Genomic DNA, 21,162 nt, shown 5'->3' with positions numbered 1-21,162 from the left:
ATTGTTCTCATGTAGAAATGAAAGAGAAATGAAGCCATAGTACAAACATATCTGAGAAGGTCACCTTAGAAATTCTCTCTGACTTTAACACATAAAGGTTGGTTGGTTGGTTGGTTGGTTGGTTGGTTGGTTGGTTGGTTCGTTCGTTCGTTCATTCATTCGTTTGTTGAAACTTGATACCACTTCAGCTTTAAAATTATAATTTTGATACATTATTTTTTTTGATACGGGGTCTCACTATGTAGTCCTGGCTAACCTTGACTCACTTGTGTAGATCAGACTCAAAAGGGATGTTTAAGAATTGTTCTGGCTTCCTACAAAAGTTTGTACATCCCAGGATCTAATGTCACTCACCAGTCTCTAGATAGATTGTTTCTAAACCATTCTTGACATCTTTGAATGTCACTCAGCATCTGGACAACCCCTCTCAGTCTATAGACTTCTACGCCATATTGGTGGCCAATGAAATGACACGAAGATACAAATAAAAGCTTTACTTGCAGACTCAGATGAAAACCAATGTGCCTGGAGCTGTCCAGGTCCTGAAGGCCTCTGAGAAACAGGGCTCCAGCTTTCTGTTTCAGCAGAGGCAATGACTGTTCAGGTCAGCCCAATTAATGCTAAGCTCTTACTGGTTCCATTTTTCCTGGTGGGGATCATGTTAACTTACTTAACACTGTGTGGCCATAAAAACTGTCTGAGCCACCTCCTGCTGCCCTTCGCTTTCTCTTCTAGACATACCAGCCTTGCCTTAACAGACAGATGGCTTGATTACACTTTGTGCCTTTATAGTATGTGTCTACTCAGCAAGACACATCTCCAAATCTCAAAGCACAGCAGTCTTGGCCTTCTTCACCTGTTTTTTTTTTTTTCTTGCTTCTAAAAAACCCATAAAAGAAATCCTGGCTAGTCAGTGAGCTCTCCCCATGCCCTGTAGAAGAAAAAAATTTCCCCCAAATCAATCCAATGTGCATTTCTATATTCTAATAAAAAAAAAAACTCAGCAGTCTGATCCAGGTTATGTTGTGGTGCTCTGTGTGTGTGTGTGTGTGTGTGTGTGTGTGTGTGTGTGTGTGTGTGTGGTGTGCTGGTGTGTGTGTGTGTGTGTGTGTGTGTCTGTGTGTGTGTGTGTGTGGTGTGCTGGTGTGTGTGGTGTGCTGGTGTGTGTGGGTATATATGGGCACAAATGTAAGTGAGGCTGTGGAAGAGCATTCTGTAGCACTAGGCCATTCCTTGTCTTGTTTGAAAGCAATCTTCCCACTTCCTCAGCTCCTCAGAGTCCAGTGGTTAAAAATGTCTTGCACATCCCCCACCCTGCCTGTAATAATGAGCCACCCTTTTCTAAAAATGAGCACAAAGTGTGAAAATTGAGTGTTTGAAACCAAAACTAATTATCTCAAATTACTACCTTCAGTCAGTCACTTCCAGGGCTGTTTAATTAGCAGTCAGCATCATGTTTAGGATTAATTAAACAGGTGTAAAGGGTATATAAAATGAAAGTGCAGATAGGAGATGGTTGTTTGATTAATCCAGTAATGGGCTTTCTCCCTAAAGTCTTGAAGAGTTTTCTCTTCAGAGATTGATGTGTGAAAAAGTAATGTGCAAGTACGTGTTTGCAATTTCATTTCTTCAATTTTTCTATGTTGCAGTCTACAATAACATCATGGCATAGTGATAGTATTTCAAGCCAAGTTTTCGAAGTGTCATGAAGCCGCATCTTGTTTTTACTTTATTTGCCACAGACCACTAAGTCTTGGGTCATTAAGCATTTTAATTTCTATAGCAGCATCCCCAATATTTCCACTACCCTCAAATTAAACCCCTACTGGCAACTAAAGTGAAAATTTATTAAAGAACTAGGCTGTTTCTTTTTCTTTCCACTGCACTGAATCCGTCCTAACTAGCCCCTTAACCCTGGGGGCTTTATCTATCAGGAATGACAACAACATAAAGGTGCTGGGTGAAGGAGAGAAGAGGAGAGGAAAATGAGAAAAACTAAAGAAAATGTATCAACAAGAAGAGGCATTAAGGAAAGCAGCCTTGGTGTTTCACTTATCCTTCTAAAGAGGAAATGTCCTTTACAGTGTCAAGTCCCATTCGACAATCTTAAGAACAAAATCTACACTTTCATCTGGCTTATGATATCACTCTGACTCACAGCCTTCCCACTTCCTGTTCTGTTCCACCCATAGCAAAAGGATCTAAACAAATAGATCCTGACCTCTGTCTAGTGTTGGTCTCTTTCTGGCTGCTGTGTCTCCTTTGGACCAGACTCAGTTGGAGCTAGAAACACAAAAGCCATGTGGAAGACACCTGTATCCTTGCCCACATGTACACTACAGCACAGGAAGACAGTGTTCCTCTGCTTACTGGTGTTGTACATACCTCAATGTTACCTTCCCACAGGAACCACCCCCACCCCCCACCCCGGCTCTACCAAACAGTTCTCCTCACTCTATGTTTCTCATCTAAATTAGAACTAGAATCCTGACAGAACACTTGCTGTTGCCCCCTCCTGCTGCACTACATTACCACATGGCAAGGGTCTTCTCCATCTGCCCTTCAACCTGCCCCGCCTTTCTGTGTCTGTGCGGTTGCTCCTTGCCACTCTATCGCCTGCCTTTTCTGTTTCCAGCTCCAACTGAGTTTGGCCCAGAGGAGGCACAGGAGCAAGAAAAGAGAACATGTCCCAAACAGAGGTCAGGATATATTCCTCCAGCTTCTCCCCCCGGCCCCCCAGTAACAGCATGCTCTCTACCTGAGCCTCTGCTCTCTACCTGAGCCTCTGCCATGACTTTCAGGGGCTCTAATATACATCCCCCACCTTGACCCCTGCAAGTCTCCTCACTATTGTCCATCTCTGAGTACTTCAGCATCCAAGGGAAGCTCCCGTGTCTCTGCTCGCACCTGACAAATAGCCTTTTTATTAACCTCCCTCCCCCCATCATTTCTCCAGTAGGCCAAGAGCCTGGCTGTTTTGACTGATGCTCCCCTGTGACAGGTATCTGTATCCACCACCCTCAGCCCTGCCCTAACCTCATAGTCTTCTGCCTGCTTTCCCTTTCAATACCCCCCTGCTGTCCTCACCAGACCTCTCCCTTTTCTCTCTTTCAGCTCCTAAAGGCATCAAATTACATATTTGAAAACACCTGTCATCTTGCTTCCCTTCATTTCTCATTTTCTTTGTGCCAAGGTTTCAGAAGACTATAATGTACACCTGAAATAAGACCCTTTCCATTACCCAAATAAAGCATATTTGGGGCAATTAATTACACAGCACAAGACCCTCCCTTTTAAAATGAGACCCTCCCTTTTAAAAGGGCTTCAGCTTCCATTTTTCTGGTAACTTCAGTTCCCACCCCTAATCCTATGCTTTGGGGGGAAGTTGTAGAACAAAGGCTTTGTATCTAATTCTCTGATTTTCCCCATCCCTGATTGAAAGGAAAGCCTAAGCCAGAGGTCTACACTTACTGGACAAGAGTGAATAGCAAGCTCTTTATTCTCAGACTAGATCAAAACATCTCAGGGTTCCTTTCTGTGTGTGAGCAGGACCTCAATTCCTGGTGCAGAAGCCCATCTTCCTTCCTGCCATATAATCCTGGCAACCAGGCATGTGAAAAGGGGCAGAAACTCATTCTTCTGGTTTAAATTTACAGGGCTTCAAATATGCTAGGAGTGAAAAACTTGGTCCCAAGGTTGAGATGTAATACAGAAGTAGGAGGCATTCTTTTGGCCTCAAGCCCAAGCTGGCTTCTCTGCAATCTAGCTCTTAACAGACAGCCATGTGTCTGGGGAGCTATTTGGTGCTTGCCTAGCTGTTAATAAAGCTAATTGCTTGATCTACATTTAACTAGCCATTCTGCGAATTTTGGACTTATACACTCTAAAAAAGGGATTCTACATTGACTTGTAGCTTCTAAGGCAAGCTAAACTTTTATTTCAATAGGTCTCTCTCTCTCTCTCTCTCTCTCTCTCTCTCTCTCTCTCTGTGTGTGTGTGTGTGTGTGTGTGTGTGTGTGTGTGTTTGTACTGGCTCTCTTCTACTTTTGCCTAGATGAAACCTCCCTAGGTGCTTGACCACTCAGAACTGGACTACAAACCCCAGCCTTCTTTGCAGTGGGGACTAGAACTTCTGAAAATGTCCCTGAAGGAACCAGCCATTCCTTCCCCATCTTTTACATCTGTACTTCAAACATAAAGGTGATAGCTCCATGTGTTATCCTAGACAGTAACCAAGCAAAGGTGGAACAAAAGACATTCTCTAGGTCAAATCACTGTGACATCTCAATTCCTACAACTCTGCCTGTTTACTGTTTCCATTCTTGGCCTCTTCAGATCTATACTACACCAGCAACCAAAGCACTTTTTAAAGATAGAAAAGTAGTATCTTGCCCATAGCCCTTCAATCACTTTCCCTTTCCCTTTGATCTTAGAATAAAGCCTAAACTTCTTGCTACATGGTCGTTTGAGCTGCCATCTGATCCTCTTTCCCCCTTGCTCATCTGTTGGAATCATGAAGCACTTCTTTCAACTGATGGACCAGGAAATTCCCTTTTGCTCGTGCATAATAGTATCCACCATGAGTCTTCCTTTTCCTCACTGAGTTTTCTCATCCTTCAGCCTCTGCTCAGTTGTTTCTTCCTGACACTGAACCCCTCTGACAACCCCATTTTCAGTGTCTTCTCATCTCCAGTTACCACTTCATCACCCTACACATTTTCCCCAATGCTGTAATGACAATTTGCACATGTATATTCTGTCACTTTTACTAACAGATACTCTAAAGGGCCTTCATTCACTGTGTTGTTTACAGATGTTATATGAGTTTCTAGTGCATAGTAAAAGGTCAATGAATATTAATGGAGAAAAGGAAACCTCAAGGATCACGTATCACTTTCCTTCATGTGGACCAACATTGAGGAATCTTTCTACAATACTATTTCAGTAGAAAGTTACCAATTTTCATATTATCTATTAATCAAAGGGCTACTCAAGAGCTACAGCTACTGATCAGCAAGAGACCATCTGTTTTATCAAGCAGAAGTGATAGAATTCCAATTCAAATCAACTAAGTGCATTACAGTTGGGTCCTGAGCAGTTTCACAGCAGGGAAGCATTCACTTGTCAGTCAACTCTTTGGGATGCTAGAAATGGCCACAGTAACTCCAGAGATGTCTTGGGGAACACTTTAGAAGCCCATGGACTGCAATCTGTCAGTGAATAAAAAGTGCATTTCCAATCAAAAGCCTCTTCTAGTTTACTGTTTTCTGTAGACCGATTATTCAAGACAGACTTAAAGCTGTTTAGACCTCCTGTAAACTGCCTCTCCCAATTACCTTTACTGAGTCTGCTTGCATCACTGAGGAGTGAAATTGTGAGTACCTGAGACACACAGTGCTCTTCCTACTTCCAAATGGGTATCATTTCTGTTCCCTGTAAATATTTCTCACCGTTTATACATCGAAATGTTGTAATCTTGAAACTTGCCTCATCTTTTCAGACTGGCATGAGTCATGCCTGCTTTCTATATCTTAGGATTTGTCCACAACCTCATGGAAGCCAAGACCTGACCTCCACAAACCAGAGATAAAGATATTTAAAGTCCCCTCAAGGGAAGTCTTAGGATGAATAGTAAGCTCATGTTCCTACAATGAAACTCACACCCATCTGATAAGTATAGGCACAGACAGAACCTGAGTCACATGCATCTCCACTGTTGATTCTTGGGGGTAAAAGAAAGCCTGTCTAAAAACAACTTTATTCATTTATTGATTGATATATTTGGTGGGGCATGTTAGTGAGGGGTTCTTTGTGTTTTTCAATAACATCATTGGTTTTCCCCAGAGATGGATCAGCTTGAAACTCCACTCTTCCCCCAGGAGACAGTGCTTGCCTGAGCACTTCTTCAGCAATGGTGGCCTTAGCAACAGTGGCCATCACAATGATTGCTTCCTGCCACCCAGCTTAAGATGGATTTGCTGCTTCTGCAAAACCCAGGACCAGAAAAGGCATATTGACTGTTGTGGCCATTAACTTTGTCTGTTCAGACGTTGTTGGTCTATAGTATTAAATCTACTTGTGCTTCTGGCAAGACATGAGTATATAATCAGAAATTAGATGAAAGTGAGGAGTCAGGACGAGAAGTCAATGTTCAGCACGGGTCCCCCTCTCCCAACATTGCCTTGAGCTTTCATGCTCCTTTCAGCTTCATGAAAATCACATAAAGAGAAGGGGGGAAGAAAATAAAGTAAAGCCAAATGGTCATAAAATAAGGAAGAATGACGAGTACCCCAGTTTTGCATTCAAAATTATGATTTCTTTCCCAAATCAAAAGTTCCTCCATATGTGGGCAGTTCTTAAGCTTCCAGCTCACAAGTCAATGTTAAATTGAAATATTCATGCCTGTCTTTCTGCTCAATTGAGTTCCCATACTTGACTCTCAAGGAGGACTCTCAGCTGCGTTTTGATGCATGATAGAGATTAGCAAAAGAAAGCAAGGAAACCTGCTGAAATGGAAAATTGTGGAGGTCAGAGACAGCTACAGAGATTTCATCCCACACTGCCCTGCATTTTTATTCTTTCCCCTACATCAGTTCACTCAGGCTAAGTAAAGCCTTACATCCTCACCCATACTGCAAGAGCCAGTAGTTGTTAGCACAAGCAAATACAATTCTACATTGGGAAGTTTAGGGTCATAAGTTTAATTCATTATGGACCAAAATGCAGTGTACACCCCTCACTAGAGCATCCTCTTCACACGGCAGAGCACTGCTAACAAAACCAACCAGAGAGGGACAGACAAGGCCAATCCATTCTCACTGCCAGATAAATAATTCAGAGATGGCTTATGACTGAGGGTGAACTAGACACTTCAACAGCAAATGTGAAAAAGTATCGTATCATAGGCTTCCTCAAAACACAAAGAACATAGTTTGGTCTCTACGTTGCCCTTCAAAGTGTAGATTTGATTCCACTTGTAGTCATTCGTTGGCTTCTAAAAATATACTTAGCTGGTCTGTTGAAATGTAAGAAAATCACATTTTCTCTTCTATTTTTTTCAGCTGCGAGTTGCAGAAAGAAAGAAAGCAAAAGGCATACTGGAATTTAAACAAGTCTTCTAAATACAGGAACTTTCAAGGTAGCAGCCTTAGAGAGGGCAGAGTGGGAAGCCATCATGCTTTGGGACCTAGGACATGGTTACTGTCATATATGAGCTCTACTGGCCTGAAGAAGGACGAGTCACAGATGGAGACAGGATATAGAAGATAAGTATGTTGAGAAAAACAACGACTTCTTGGGGGCCTCACAATCAACAACTGACAAATTCTCAAAGAAGTTGCATCCTGACTCCTCCCACGTATACCTCCTGCTGGTTCCCTCACAGAACCAACAGGAAGCTAGAGAGCATTTGACTTCTAACTTGTCTATTTAAAATGGAAAAACAAGCAATCCATGAACATGGAAGAATTTACATATAAACAACCACAATTATGCCCTGTATGATTAATAATGTTTTTTTACATCTGCTAATTACATTTTACAATGAGAAAGCATAAGAGTTCCTAAGGGAAGGTGCAGCTATAATCTATCAAGTCTCTTAGCAGTGTGGAGATTTTTAAGCCTAAGTATTCTACATACATGTTCATCTCAGTGTTTTAACGAGTAGGATTAAACCTTTACTATTCAATATAGGGACATCACTGTTACAAACAACTTTATACTTTGTCTCATTTAAATTTCCTGATCATTAATTTTTTTTTCTTTTCTTCATTTCTCAACAATTCACTATCCTGTGACATCTAGAAAATTATTACCTGTAAAAAATTCAATATTACATACAAATTTTAAAGGTTAATTTTGCCCTTCTTTTTTCCACCAACATAGTTTTATAAATTGTTTTGGAATTTGATACAATGTACCTTATCTGATGTATACAATGTACCCCAATCACACTTGCTTCTTATTCCTCCCAGGGCCACACACCCCCCACCACTGCATCTCCCCCATACACATAGAGAGAGAGACAGAGAGAGAGAGAGAGAGAGAGAGAGAGAGAGAGAGAGAGAGAGAAGAGACACAGAGAGAGAAAGAGGCCATACACTCACTCTATCATGGTCAAACTCCCAGTGGCCAGACCCTTCAAGAAAACCGAGTCCTTCCTCACCCGACCCCTCTCCAGAGTCCATCAACTGTGAAGAGCTGGGCTTCAGCATCTTTATCACAGTTTTTTAAAACTCTCTTCAATAGCATCCTATCTGAACTTCTTTTTTTGGGGGGGGGGGAGGGACAGAAGCCTTCAGAGTCGCCCATTCTTAGTTATGAGTCTGCAGTCATTGATACCACTGCAAAAGAAGCTTTCTTGCCCCAAAGCAGCTGCTGAAGCCCTTCTTTTCATCCGTGGTTAAAGTAAATTTCATGTCTTTTGAATGGCTACTTTTTGTCTTTTAATAATTTATCCAACAAATCCGCTCATAATAGGTCCAGACACTGTAGAAGGGCAGTAGAAATGAAGCAGTACAAAACAAGTGGTCCTCCCATCTGAAGGAGCATGTGGAAGTTGTTCTTCCACTGCCAAAGATGGACATTAAATAAACAGCAGTCCAGTAAGTGCCACTGAGTGTCCCAGGATTTCTTCCATGGTCTGGGGACAAGGTTTGCTTTTTTGATGCAGTGATATTAAGCTACTAAAAAAATAAAAAATAAAAAAATTTTAAAAAGAGAAAAGGATGAGTATAGACTAGACCCCAGCAGGGTGGCTTCATATTCAGCTATATTCCAGATGTATAAACTCCCAAATGGTAGAAGTAAAGGGGAGACCCGGTCAACTGACAGTTACTTAATTTTAAAAAACTTGCCAAAGGTGTAATCATATTAAACCAAAGCCACCAAATGCCCTGATTCTTACAAGTTTTGTTTTCTTTATTTTTTATTTTATTTTTGACTGACACAAAATTCTTATGTACCTTATGGCTATGGTATGACTTCATACACGTTACATATGTAAAAGCATTATACAATGCTAAAATCCTGATTATTGGCATATCCATCACCTCGAAGGTCATTATTTCTTGCAGGGAAGGTGTTCCAATTATCAGCAGGAATACACACATCTCTAAATTCTAGGGCTTGTATGTGTAAGGAATGAATGAATGAATGAATGAATGGGTAAGCAGAAAGACCTAGAGTAAGCCAATGAAAAAAAGGCAGCAGAAACTAAACACGTAAAAAAGAATATCTCGAAGAGTCCCGTCCACCCCTTGAAAGAACTTGTGTTACTTACAAACTCTAATATTTGCTTCCTTAAAAAAGTAAAGAGCAATTGAAAAAAGTATGGTCTTTATCCTCCTCAGGCAGAAGAGGCTTGGACTGGATTTTAATATACATGAGAAGCAGGTTAGAACTAAGTCGGGAAGATAATCTGTCGTCTTTTTTAACAAGATAATATACATTTGCTCAGAAGATGGAAAGGGAAATAAATGGATCCATCCTCCTCTGAAAACTTCACACCATGACCTACCATCCCAGGGAGACACAGAAAATGTCACTCCTGATTTCATTATGTCTAACTATTACTGCTGATTCCAGCGCATTCTGGAGTAAAAGGAACTTCTTTGATGCCTCTTGACAAAATTTTCAAGCAACTTGGGATTTAAAAATGAAGTCTATTTCAGAGTAGTCTTTTCAACAAATGGTAGGGGAAATTTTTTTGGTATGACTTGCTTAGGGCAGTGAAAATTTTTATAAAGTGGGTTTTCTTACTTGAGTACCAAAAGATGATCAATTACAATTTGTTATAATAGAAAACCCAAAATGATGTAGTGGCACTTTCTTAGCATCCTTTGCTAAATCACTTAAAAATTTAACTCACCCACCCACTCACTCCCATCATTGCCGACTTCAAACGATCACCTAGCATTTAATTTTCCTCTTCTGCTGATTTCCTCGCTGTGCAATCACCACTATGGTTCAATTTTCCCCCAAGCATGTCAGCACCAGAACACTTACACATAAAAAGTTAGTAATTATAACCAACAAATTGAAGTCAATAAACCCTAAGCTGGCAAATATTCCATTTAGACTGGCATTTTGCCACTCAATAATCCATGATTTGAATTCTGCGAATAAGAGGAAAACGGTGATAAGGACATTTGTCTATGTAAATCAGTTTCCTGATTGACAGATTCTATGATTTTCAGTGATTATTCACATTCACCAATATTCTGGTCTTCAAGTCATTATCTGTCTCCCAGCTGTCATTCAGGTACTGATTCTAAACACCTAATGCTAGTGGGGATTTTCAATTCTTTAATGATACCCAAGTTGGTGAACTCAGCTGTTAGAAGGACCTCGTGAGGTTAAAGGTCTTAATTAGAGTTCCCTATACATAGGAAAGAAAGCTTAGCTCCATCTCCGAAGAATGAATAGTGGATTTCATAAATGGGAATCTCCGTGTGAGAGGGAAAGAAGATAAAAGAACTCATGTGACCCAGATTCCATTATTCTGCCACATGAGGGAGAGTGCCCCCAAGGATATGTTCTCCTGACAAACATCAATACTATCTAAAGAACAGTGCATTAAATGTCCCCAAAGTGAACTTATGTGCCCTCTATGCTCATCTAAATCTCTTTTGTGGGAAGGCTGGCTTAATGTCCTTTATAAGCCTCTATCATGTATCATATTCTGTCTGTACACCCAACCAATGAAATGTGTATGGTGCATGTGTGTGGGAGCATGTGGGCATATGTTGCTCTTGTCAATATTCATTTGTTAAAGTTTGAGAAAAGATCTGTGCTGAGTGTTCTGCCTCCAATATGTTCATGAAAAAAAACTGAGAAGGGAATAATTTTTCCAAGATTAATTTGAAAATAATAAAGAACCTAGGCAATATGGATCCAGCATTATCTCTGTAAAGAATTTACCCACCACTAACTCCCTTCTCCCCTATTTAAAGCTGCTGTTCATTCCTAACTCGTGTAGAAATCCCTAAATGCTCAAGATCCTAAAGAAACAACCAGACTTCTCTGTTCCCATTTCTGATCACATACATAACTGTTTTGGTGACACAGGCCATAGCTTAGCTGCAGCTTAGATGTCACAAGCCATTGCAGTTTGACTCTGGAAAGTCTGCCATTTTTTGAGCACTTGCTACCCAGAGGGTGCGATTATTTGGGGAGATGCCTGTCTACCTGGAAGACATGCATCAGCAGAGCTGAGCTCTGTACTTCTTGGTCTGTGGTAATGATGTGAAGAGCCTGCCACTGCATGCATTTGCCATGGCATGTCTCTCCCTCTGCCATGGCATGTCCCTGCTACTGCTTGCCCCTGCTACTGCTTGCCCCTGCTACTGCATGTCTCTGCCACATGAGAGATTGTTCCTTCTGAAACTGAAAAACCAAAATAAACTTTTCCTCCCTTAGGTTGATGAGTCAGGTGTTTTTGTCTTTGAGATGGAAAAAAAAAACAAAAAACAAAAAACAAAAAAACAGCTAAGACAACACCAGAATGAAAAGCATATGTTAATATCCATTTGTTGAAATGGCTGCAGTTCATCATTGGGCAAGGGGTCCCTCTGTCTCAGTAGGTACCATTAAAATGACCAGAGATGGGGTGGGCAGATTGGGCAGCAACTATCCAGGTCAACACATTAAAATTTCACTCTTCAAAAACTCAGGAATTTTCAATAAGAAAGAAATATATTTTAAAACCTCTTACCAACAACACTTCATGTGATGTACAAAAGCCAGTAAGCATATCAGAACACAAAAGGAGACAGGAACAAAGGCAAAAAGCAGGTAAAGGTGGAAGATAGAAGGGATTCAAAGAAATGCAGACAGTTGCAGACAGTTTTTGACAGAAACAACCATAAAAGAACATGGGCTGAGCCGTTCAGTACTTGTAAGCACAGTTCGGTAGGTTTCCTATTTGTTTGATTTTAGTTTTCAGTTCAATGAGTGTCTCTTAAACATTTGCTGTCCACCACACTTTCCTACTTGACTTTCAGGAAAACTCACTTTTCAAATTTTCTCTTAAACTCCAACACCTTCTTTCACATCAGCACTGTGTTATGTTTCTCTTTCTACTTCACACACACACACACACACACACACACACACACACACACACACACTCTTACACCCAGTCTAAATCTCTAACTGACTTCCAGGCTCATGTCCTACTAAATGATAGTGTGTCTTTGAGTGTCCAACAGAAGCCTCAGAAAAACACAGCGAAACTTGACGTACTCTCCCCCATGTGGAATAGAAGTTAACTGAAGCTCTGGAAGCCAAGCCATTGAGTCCCAACTACCCTGATTCCTAATTCAGGTGAGTGCCATATATTTTACTTTGAATATGCGATAATTTCTAATTATACAACAGGGCTTAATGTTGTCCTTTGATGCTATACAAACATCAGAAATAATAATAATAATAATAATAATCTTTTAAAACAGTAATAATCTTTTAAAAATTAAACTCATGTTTTGGAATGAAAGACATATTTACAACACATAAGGTCAGTTTGCCAGTCTGGAGAATGCAGTAAGTGTACCACTGGCTTAATTTCCTATTTAGCCAGCTCAGTATTGTCAGCAAACTCTCAGCATCAATACCAGCATCATTATCAGCATCAGTACCAGCATCAGTACCAGCATCAGTACCAGCATCAGTACTAGCATCATCTGGGAGCTGGTTACAAATGGAGAACCTCAGGTCCCACCCCAGACCCAATGAATGAAAATTTACACTTTGATAAGTGGTTCTGGGTGGTTCTTCTTGTGTACCAGCAAGTTGGAAAAGCACTGCTCTAGTATAGTATAATAATAATAATAACAACTCAAAACTCTTAGAGTTTTTAAATTAATATCCAGTATCATACTCAAAGGGGAGTAAATGTATTCAGTGCAAGAATTATTTTGATCAATCTGTCTGGAGTCATCACAAGGATATAAAAAGAAACCCTCCTTGACTTTATCATTTCCCCTAATGTGAGCATGTCCTGATAACTAGAAATTTAGTTTTAAAATATCTTGCTTCCAAAGTTACATTTTTAAAGATCATTTTGTTCAATTTTTAAATCAGATGCTGCCACTGAGTTTACTCTTAGTCTCAAGACAAATCTATAGATTACTGAATATCATACAAACTGTTAAGTCAGTTAGATGTTTTTAAATATATTTCCTACTTATTTGAAAATAACAGTTAAGTTTTGGGAAAAATAGAATTTTTTCAAAGCCAACTGTCTGAGTGGCTGCAACATATTCCAGTACACCGTGACATCAGTATGAGTGCAACGTTCATGTCTGCCTGGTTTTGCTGCTTTGAGTGAGCCAAGAAAGATGCTTCACTTTTTGGTGCCTGCCCTACACAGAGCCAAGCAGACATACATAGAGATTAGCTAATTTGATCAGAAGCAAGCCTTGACCCATAGAGGCCATAGATCTGAACTCTGGAGATGAGAAGAAGGAAGAACTAGAAATGGACCATTGGCTCCATCAGCATCCCTAGAACCTGGAAACACCACAAGAAGCCTATGGAAAGGATGGGAGGCCCCTCCTTTCAATAGGCCACCAAAGATGGATCTCTGTAGTAAAAACTTCTGCAGTGTTGACTACTAAATACTGGGTCCTCGAAGTAGGATTATATATTTCTCAATGCCCTGGTCAGTGTGGCTCAGCATCAATTATTTGATATTTAAAAAGGTCCCTAGCATTTGAATTTCAAAGAACAAATCAATTCCTTATGTTCCCCATCAGAGCGGGAGAGCTGATATTCTTGGGTATACTATGATTCATTAGAACATTCTAGAAAGTGCTTTGTATGCACTCTACAGTGGATATGTATTGTTGATTAACTGCCTGCTAATGAGAGTAAAACAATACAGAGTTGCTGCTTTTAACAGCTACCATTTATGCTGCAAAACTGCACCTCAAAAGCATTCCATATTTTCTGATGCTTAAGTGAAAATATACTTTTCTTCTTTATGAGTAACTAACTCCTTTTTCATAGGCTATAACTTAGATATATGAAGACATTTATTGTCCTTCCAATTCTCTCTAATTCTGTAAATAATCTAAATATGTAAATGCCTTCATAATGCTTTGCCAGAAACTATATGTAAATATCATTGGATACTCTATTTTTAAAGACACAAAAACAAAGCTAAAATACTTTTCATGTATTTATATTCTTAAGCTATTTCCGTGTCAAATTTTAAAATTATGGGAATAAGTAGAAGGAATAGTATTCCCTACCCCTGACAACATAAAAATGTTTTAGAAGTCATTTACTCATTCATTCATTCATTCTTAAGTCTAAGGAATAAAACTAAGGAAAATACAATCAAGATGGTATTTAAGAATATAATACCAGGGCTGAGAAGATGGCTCAGTGGTTAACATGCTTGCTGTGACAACCCAATAATCTGAGTTTGATCCCCAGAACCCATTTAAATGCTGGCACAGTAGCACAAGCATTGGCAATTCCAGAAGAGTCCTGTGGAGATTAAAACAGAGACAGGACGACTTCTGGAAGTTCACAAAACATCTATCCTACAGTGCAAAGAAAGAATAAAAGAAATTCTGCCCCAAACATGATGGAAAAGGCCAATGCCCAGAGCTGTCCTCTGACCTCCACAAGCAACGGTGAGCATTCACCCATATACTTCCCACCACCAATATACAAAAAGGGAACAGTCTGCCTTAAATTAAGACTGGGAATTCTAAAAATACAGATTTTTTTTTCCTTGTGTAAAGAGAGAGTAAGTCAATCGGTAGAATTTGAAGTAGATTTTAAAATGCAGGAGGAAACATACTTGAGAAAATAGGAAAACTGAAAGAGTTGATAAAAAAACATTTTCAACAAGCAATATAGGGACTGAGGATGTAGGTCGGTGGTAGAGCATTCTCTTAGCATGGGCAGGGCCTTGGGTTTGATTTTCCCTGTACGACAAACAAAGAAAAGTCATGTCAACACTCCAGGCAAGGGGTCAAGAAGAGTGGAAAGTTAAAGGCAGAAGATTAGAAAAGCAGCCAGAACTGGAGAATGCTACTTGAATGAGGACAGGACCAGAAACTGGGTTGAGCTTCTCACTCCATTTGTAGGAGATAGAGTCAGTGAGGGAGCCTCTTCATCCACACCCACATCCACAACCATACCCAGGCCTCCTACCCTTGCTTCAGGACCACCATTGTAAGATTTCTTTGTCTGCAAATGTGCAGATGAGAGTAGTCTTATGTCAAGCATCATCAATATGGACTATATCACCAACCAGGACTACTAAATCCCTTAACAATCATCCAGATTACAGTCCAGTATGGCTGAGCCCAAGTAATCTTAGCTGAATTATCTGGTTGATAGTTTCAGATTAAATACTAACAGATAGTCCAAAAACTTCAGACATTTTAATGTAGGTAAATGTTTTTCAAATCTTTTTCAGGAACAACTATCAGTTAAATGGTAGTCTCAATTTCCTACTGTCAAACCTGCAAAGCTAACTTCTTGGGCACATTTTCCTTTTCCTTCCTTCAGTTGTGTAAAGAAATGTCACTTTTGGTGTATGATGTCAAACCTCAACTTGAGCTTTGAACTGCATTCTCAGCAGACCTTTTGAGCTGGGCAGCAGTGACTACTAATTCTCGTTAACCTCCTTCTCTCAAATGGGTCTTCCACTGGAATCTCTATAAATCCATGCATCTCCTAATTTAAAAGGAAAATTATTTTAAAGAAGAGGCAGCCATTATTTAAGCTCTCACCCAATTCCAGATCTCAAGCTATGTTCATCTCCCCTTTACAGTCAAATTTTCCAAACTTATTGAAATGTACTTTCCCAACCGTCCTGTGTCTCATTTAGTCCACCATATTAAAGCTGGTATCTGGTTCAGTATCTACTTAAACCGCTCTGGGCAAGGTCACCAAACCTTTTCGTGTTGCAAAAAAGCAATGACCCACTCTCAATTTTCATTTCACTTGAGCTGGTACCATTAAAATCCTTACATTAGCTTCTCCGACTTCTGCAACACATTCTCCTGGCTTTCTTCTACATCTCTCAATGTCCTCTCCTGTCATTTCTTCTGACTCACCTTTTTCTGCCTAGTGTTTAAAAGTGAAGTTCCTTGGAACTCAGTCTTCACCACATCCATTCATTCTCACATGATAACATCCAATCATGCTTATGAACTTGACTATAATACTTAAGAATTTAACTCCAAAGTTTATCTCTTCAACCCAGACTACTCTGAAATTCAAACCTAAACACCAACTAGATAATCAACCTCCAGTTGGATTTTACAATTTTATTTTATAATTTGAAGTGAGTCAAGCTAAATACATAGATGTGTGCTTCGGGCCATAGTAGAATAAATGAAAACAGACCAGGACCCCTCCCTCCGAGTGTAAAAACTTTTTTTAAAACATGCAAAGAGATAATGAACAATAACCAAGATTGTCCATTCACCATACAAAATAATTCATACAACAGTACACAATCATTTTAGTTTACCTAAAAAGTTATTTGAAAAAGCTATACTACTCAATGATTAAACAAATGTATTACTTCCATCATAGGATCATAAGAAACCTCTTCAACATAATAAATAACACCTATTATGAAAATACATCCAATATCATGCCTAGTGTTGAATGGCCAAAGGTATTTCTCTTAAGAGTATGTATAAGATAAGAATATCTGTCTCATGCCTTCTGTTTATCAGTGAGCTAGAGTATAACAGTGCAAGGAGAGCAAAAAAAAAAAAAAAAAAACAATAAATATATAGACAGGTAGAGAGGTAGGCAGGTAAATGGATGGATGGAGGACAGACAAATAGACATTAAACATTGAAACCTAAATGGCACAGAAATTGGAAAATAAGAACTATGCATGCCATGATTATTTACATAGAATTCCTAAAAATGTATAAAAATTTACTAAAGTGAATAGGTAAACTTAGTCATGTTGCAGGATATAAAGTTATGATAAAAAAACAAATTAAATTTCTATATACTAAAACAGACTACAGTATTTGAATATTTTTTCAAAAAGACCACTGCTAGTATCATCAGTAACTATCTACAGATAGATATATAAAAATATATTGAAAACATTTTGTGATAGTTTGTAATAAAATGGCCTCCATAGCCTTGTTTTATGTATTTGAATACTTAGTAACCAGGAAGTAAAATTGTTTGAGACAGATTAGAAGGACTAGAAGGTGTGGCCTTATTGGAGGAGGTGTGTCTCTGGGGATGAGATTGAGATTTTAAAAGCCCACACCAAACTCAGTCTCTCTCTCTCTCTCTCTCTCTCTCTCTCTCTCTCTCTCTCTCTCTCTCTCTCCTCTCTCTCTCTGCCTCCTACCTGTGGATAAAGATGTAAAGTTCCTTGTTACTGCTCAAACACCATGCCTGACTGCCTGATACCATGCTCCCTGCCATGATGACCATGAACCACTCCTCTGAAACTTTAAGGGACCCCTCAATTTAATATATAAATATTATATTTATATATATATATACAATTATATATATATCAATATAATGCTTCCTTTTATATGAGTTGCCTTGATCATGTTGTCTCTTCATAGATACAGAACACTAACTGAGCTAAATGCACATTTAAAACTATAAAACATGGCTCAGAATTTACAAAAATATAACTTAATAAAGAGATATAATACATCCATTTACCTGAAGACTCAATTTTGCCAGGAATACCAATTACCCCTAAATTTATGTAATGGTTCAGTGTGTCCACACCAAAATTCTAGGAAGCTTTCCTGTAGAAGTTAGTTAGCATCCTGAATGCAAAAGATGCAAAAGAAAGGGATTAACAATAGCCAAAGTAATTTTGAAAACTAAGACCCAACTTGAGTAACTAATTATTTTATATTAATACTCACTAGAAACATAATAGTGAGGAGAAAATCAAGAAAATAAAGTATTGACATAATACTATGCATAGAACTCAATGAAATACAAAGTCCACAAAGAGTGAACTAACTTCCTATAAATGTGCTGAGACAATTCAGAAGGAAAGAATACTAGGCTGCTTGGTCACTATAGCTCTGTAGTACCATTTGAGTCCAGAACTTGTGATTCTTCCAGCTGTGCTCATATTCCTTAGGATTGCTTTGCATATATATGGTTCTTTTGTGGCTCTATAAAATAATTAAGATTTTTATATAGAAATGTGAAATACAACAACAGAATCTTAATAGGAATCACATTAAATCTGTAGGCTAATTTTAGTAGTTGGCTCTTTCCAGTTTTAATTCTGCCAATCCAAGAACAGACAAGGTCATTCTATCATCTAGTATCTACTTTGATTTCATTTTGCAATATATAAACATTTTCTTCATAAAGGTCTCTCTTATCTTTGGCTAGGAGTATTCTTTGGCACTAAAATTTCTTTAGCTGTTGTGAGTGAGATACATTCCTAATTTCTTATACTACAGAGCTGAGTGATAAAGCCGCCTAATACTGACATAAAACAGACAGGTAGACCAGTGGAACAGGAGAGGACCTGAAAATAAACCAACAATGCTATACACCTAAAATTTTACAGATGGAGCGAAAGCATATACTGTGGGAAAAGATAGCCTATTCAACAATTGTCCTGGCAAAACTGGATATCTACCTGCAGAAAAGTGAAATTAGATTCAAATCTATCACCTTGTACAAAAAATCAAATCAAAATAGGTCGAAGATGTTAATTTAAAACATGAAACACCGAAATCTCTAATCCAAAATATATAAAAGGCTCTTCAAGATACTGGAGTAGAGAAGTACTTCCTGAACAGAACTTACACAGCACAGGAACCAAGCCTAACTTTCAACAGATGAGACGCCATTACAATTAAAATCTTCATAAAGCAAAGGAACCTGTCAGCAGAGCACACAGCTGATGATGGAAGAAGATCGTTACCAACTGTGAAGCAAGGGGTAAGTATCCAGAATTTATGAAGAACAGCAGTAATTGAATACCAAAAAAAAAAAAAAATAGAACTTCCAATGAACAAATAAGCTAATGAACCAAATAGACAGCTTTCAAAAAGCAATAAGAAGAAATGGTTAAAAACTATTTTAAGTGTTCAAAATCTTAGCCATTAGGGAAATATAAACTAAAAGTACTTTGAGGGAGCACTTCACCTTAGTCAGAGTAACTATCATTAAGAAATCTAAAAGCAAATTTGGAGAGGATGTAGAGATGGATGATCTCCTACTCATGGCTGGTGGGGGTGCAAGGTAGTACTGTCTATATGGGAATTAGCCTGGATGCTCCTCAAAAGGTTAAAAGTGAAGTTATAATAAGACCCAGCTATTTCTCTGTTGGGTATATTCTCAGAAAACATCATACCCTACCACAGAGGTATTTGCACGCCATGTCTGTGGCTGCTTTATTCACTATAGCAAGCACGTAGAAGTAGTCTAAAAACTCATCAATAGATGAATAGATAATGAAAATCTGGTACATATATGAAATGGAATACTAGAATACTATTCAGCTCTAAAGAAAAATAAATTCACAAAATTTGCAAGAAAAAGGAGACACTTATTATGTATATTATTAAGCAAGGTCACCCAATATCAAGAAGAAAAATAAAACATCTTCTCCCTCATAAGTGGGTCCTTGCACATAATGTACTATGTGCACATATATATGTATATATGTAAACAAATATGTACATATATAACATGCAGAAACTGGAATGTTAAAGAGTAATATTAGCTGATAAGTACAGATTGAGTACAGATAAAAGACACATGAGCTATGTAAGAGGAAATAAAGCTAATTGTTTCTCTAGACTTTTATTATTATTATTATTATTATTATTATTATTATTATTATTATTATTATTATTATTTTACTTATTCACGTTATATCCTGCTCACTTCCCCCATCAGTCAACCCCTACCACAATTCTCCCACCCTCTTCTCCTCTGCTGAGCAGGAAGGGGCCCTGTGGGTATCCCCTTATCCTGGCATATCAAGTCTGTGAGACTAGTCACATTCTATTCCACTGAAGCCAGACAAGTCAGCCAAACTAGAAGAACATATAGGAAACAGCTTTTGGGATAGCCATGTTCCAGTTGTTTGGGACCCATATAAAGACCAAGCTGGGTGCACATCTGTTACATATGTACGGGGAGGCCTAGGTTCAATGTGTATGTTCTGTGGTTGGTGGTTCAGTATCTGAGGGCCCCAAGGGTCCAGGTTAGTTGGTTCTGTTGGTCTTCTGATGGAATTTCTATCCCCTTGGATGCTATTCTTCCATAAGAGTCCCCAAGCCCAACCCACTATTTAGCTATGGGTATCTGTATCTGTCTGATTCAGCTGCTGAGTGGAGCCTCTCAGAGGACAGCTATGCTAGACTGCTGTCTCTACGATTCAGGATCCACAGGTCTGAGGAAGGTAGGCAGAGAGGTCAAGGGAGAATGAAGGTCCCCGTGGGATAGCAACTCTAGACTTCTTTTTTAAGGGAAAAGGATCTCGATAAATAGTTTTAGAATAACTAAATATTCATATGGACAAATTATGCACTTTGATGATCATACAATTCAATAAAAAAGATTCTAAATGAATAGTGAACCAATATTAATGATAAAACTATAAAAACACAAGAGTTTAGAAGAAAATCTTCACAAAACACAGTTTTTATATAGGATAAAATGTAGAAATTATATAAATAAACACAGTTATTTATATAGGATACAAGAAGCACAGGTATCTAAAAATAACAATAAGTAATTATAAAACCTCTGCTCTTCAAAAAACTCCATTAATAAACTCTGAGGTAAGCACAGTTGCAAGGGTGTAATATTTGCAGTTTCTTGCAGAAGAATTTTATCCAGAACTAATTCCTTGAGAATTTCATACAATGTACTTTGATCCTCTCCGCTGGATCCACCCCCTCCACACCAATTCAACTTCCTGTTCTTTTGTTATTGAGTTTTAACCCATTGATTCAAATTGTTTCCCAACTACTCTTGGGTATGGATCCCATACTAGATTGTGTGGACCTACTATAGATCACATCCTTAAAGAAAACTGACTCTTCCTTTTTCAGCAAATACAAAATTACAATAGTTCCTTGGCTGGAGTGGCGTTTTACCTGTATCTGTCCATGGTGAGCTTTTGCCTGGCTTCAGCTTGAATAGAGTCTATAC

At 38.7% G+C, this 21,162-nt stretch overlaps 1 protein-coding gene across 4 annotated transcripts in view; it reads right to left on the bottom strand.

The window, feature by feature from the left end:
• Window positions 1–21,162, bottom strand: part of Grm8 (glutamate metabotropic receptor 8) — a 789,897-nt gene that overhangs the window by 639,239 nt on the left and 129,496 nt on the right. The window lies entirely within an intron of this gene.

This window comes from Arvicanthis niloticus, chromosome 15 (assembly GCF_011762505.2).
Source record: "Arvicanthis niloticus isolate mArvNil1 chromosome 15, mArvNil1.pat.X, whole genome shotgun sequence".
NCBI classification, from domain to species: Eukaryota; Metazoa; Chordata; class Mammalia; order Rodentia; family Muridae; genus Arvicanthis; species Arvicanthis niloticus.
The sequence above is the reverse complement of the archived record's forward strand: the minus strand, read 5'-3'. Positions and strand labels throughout refer to the sequence as shown.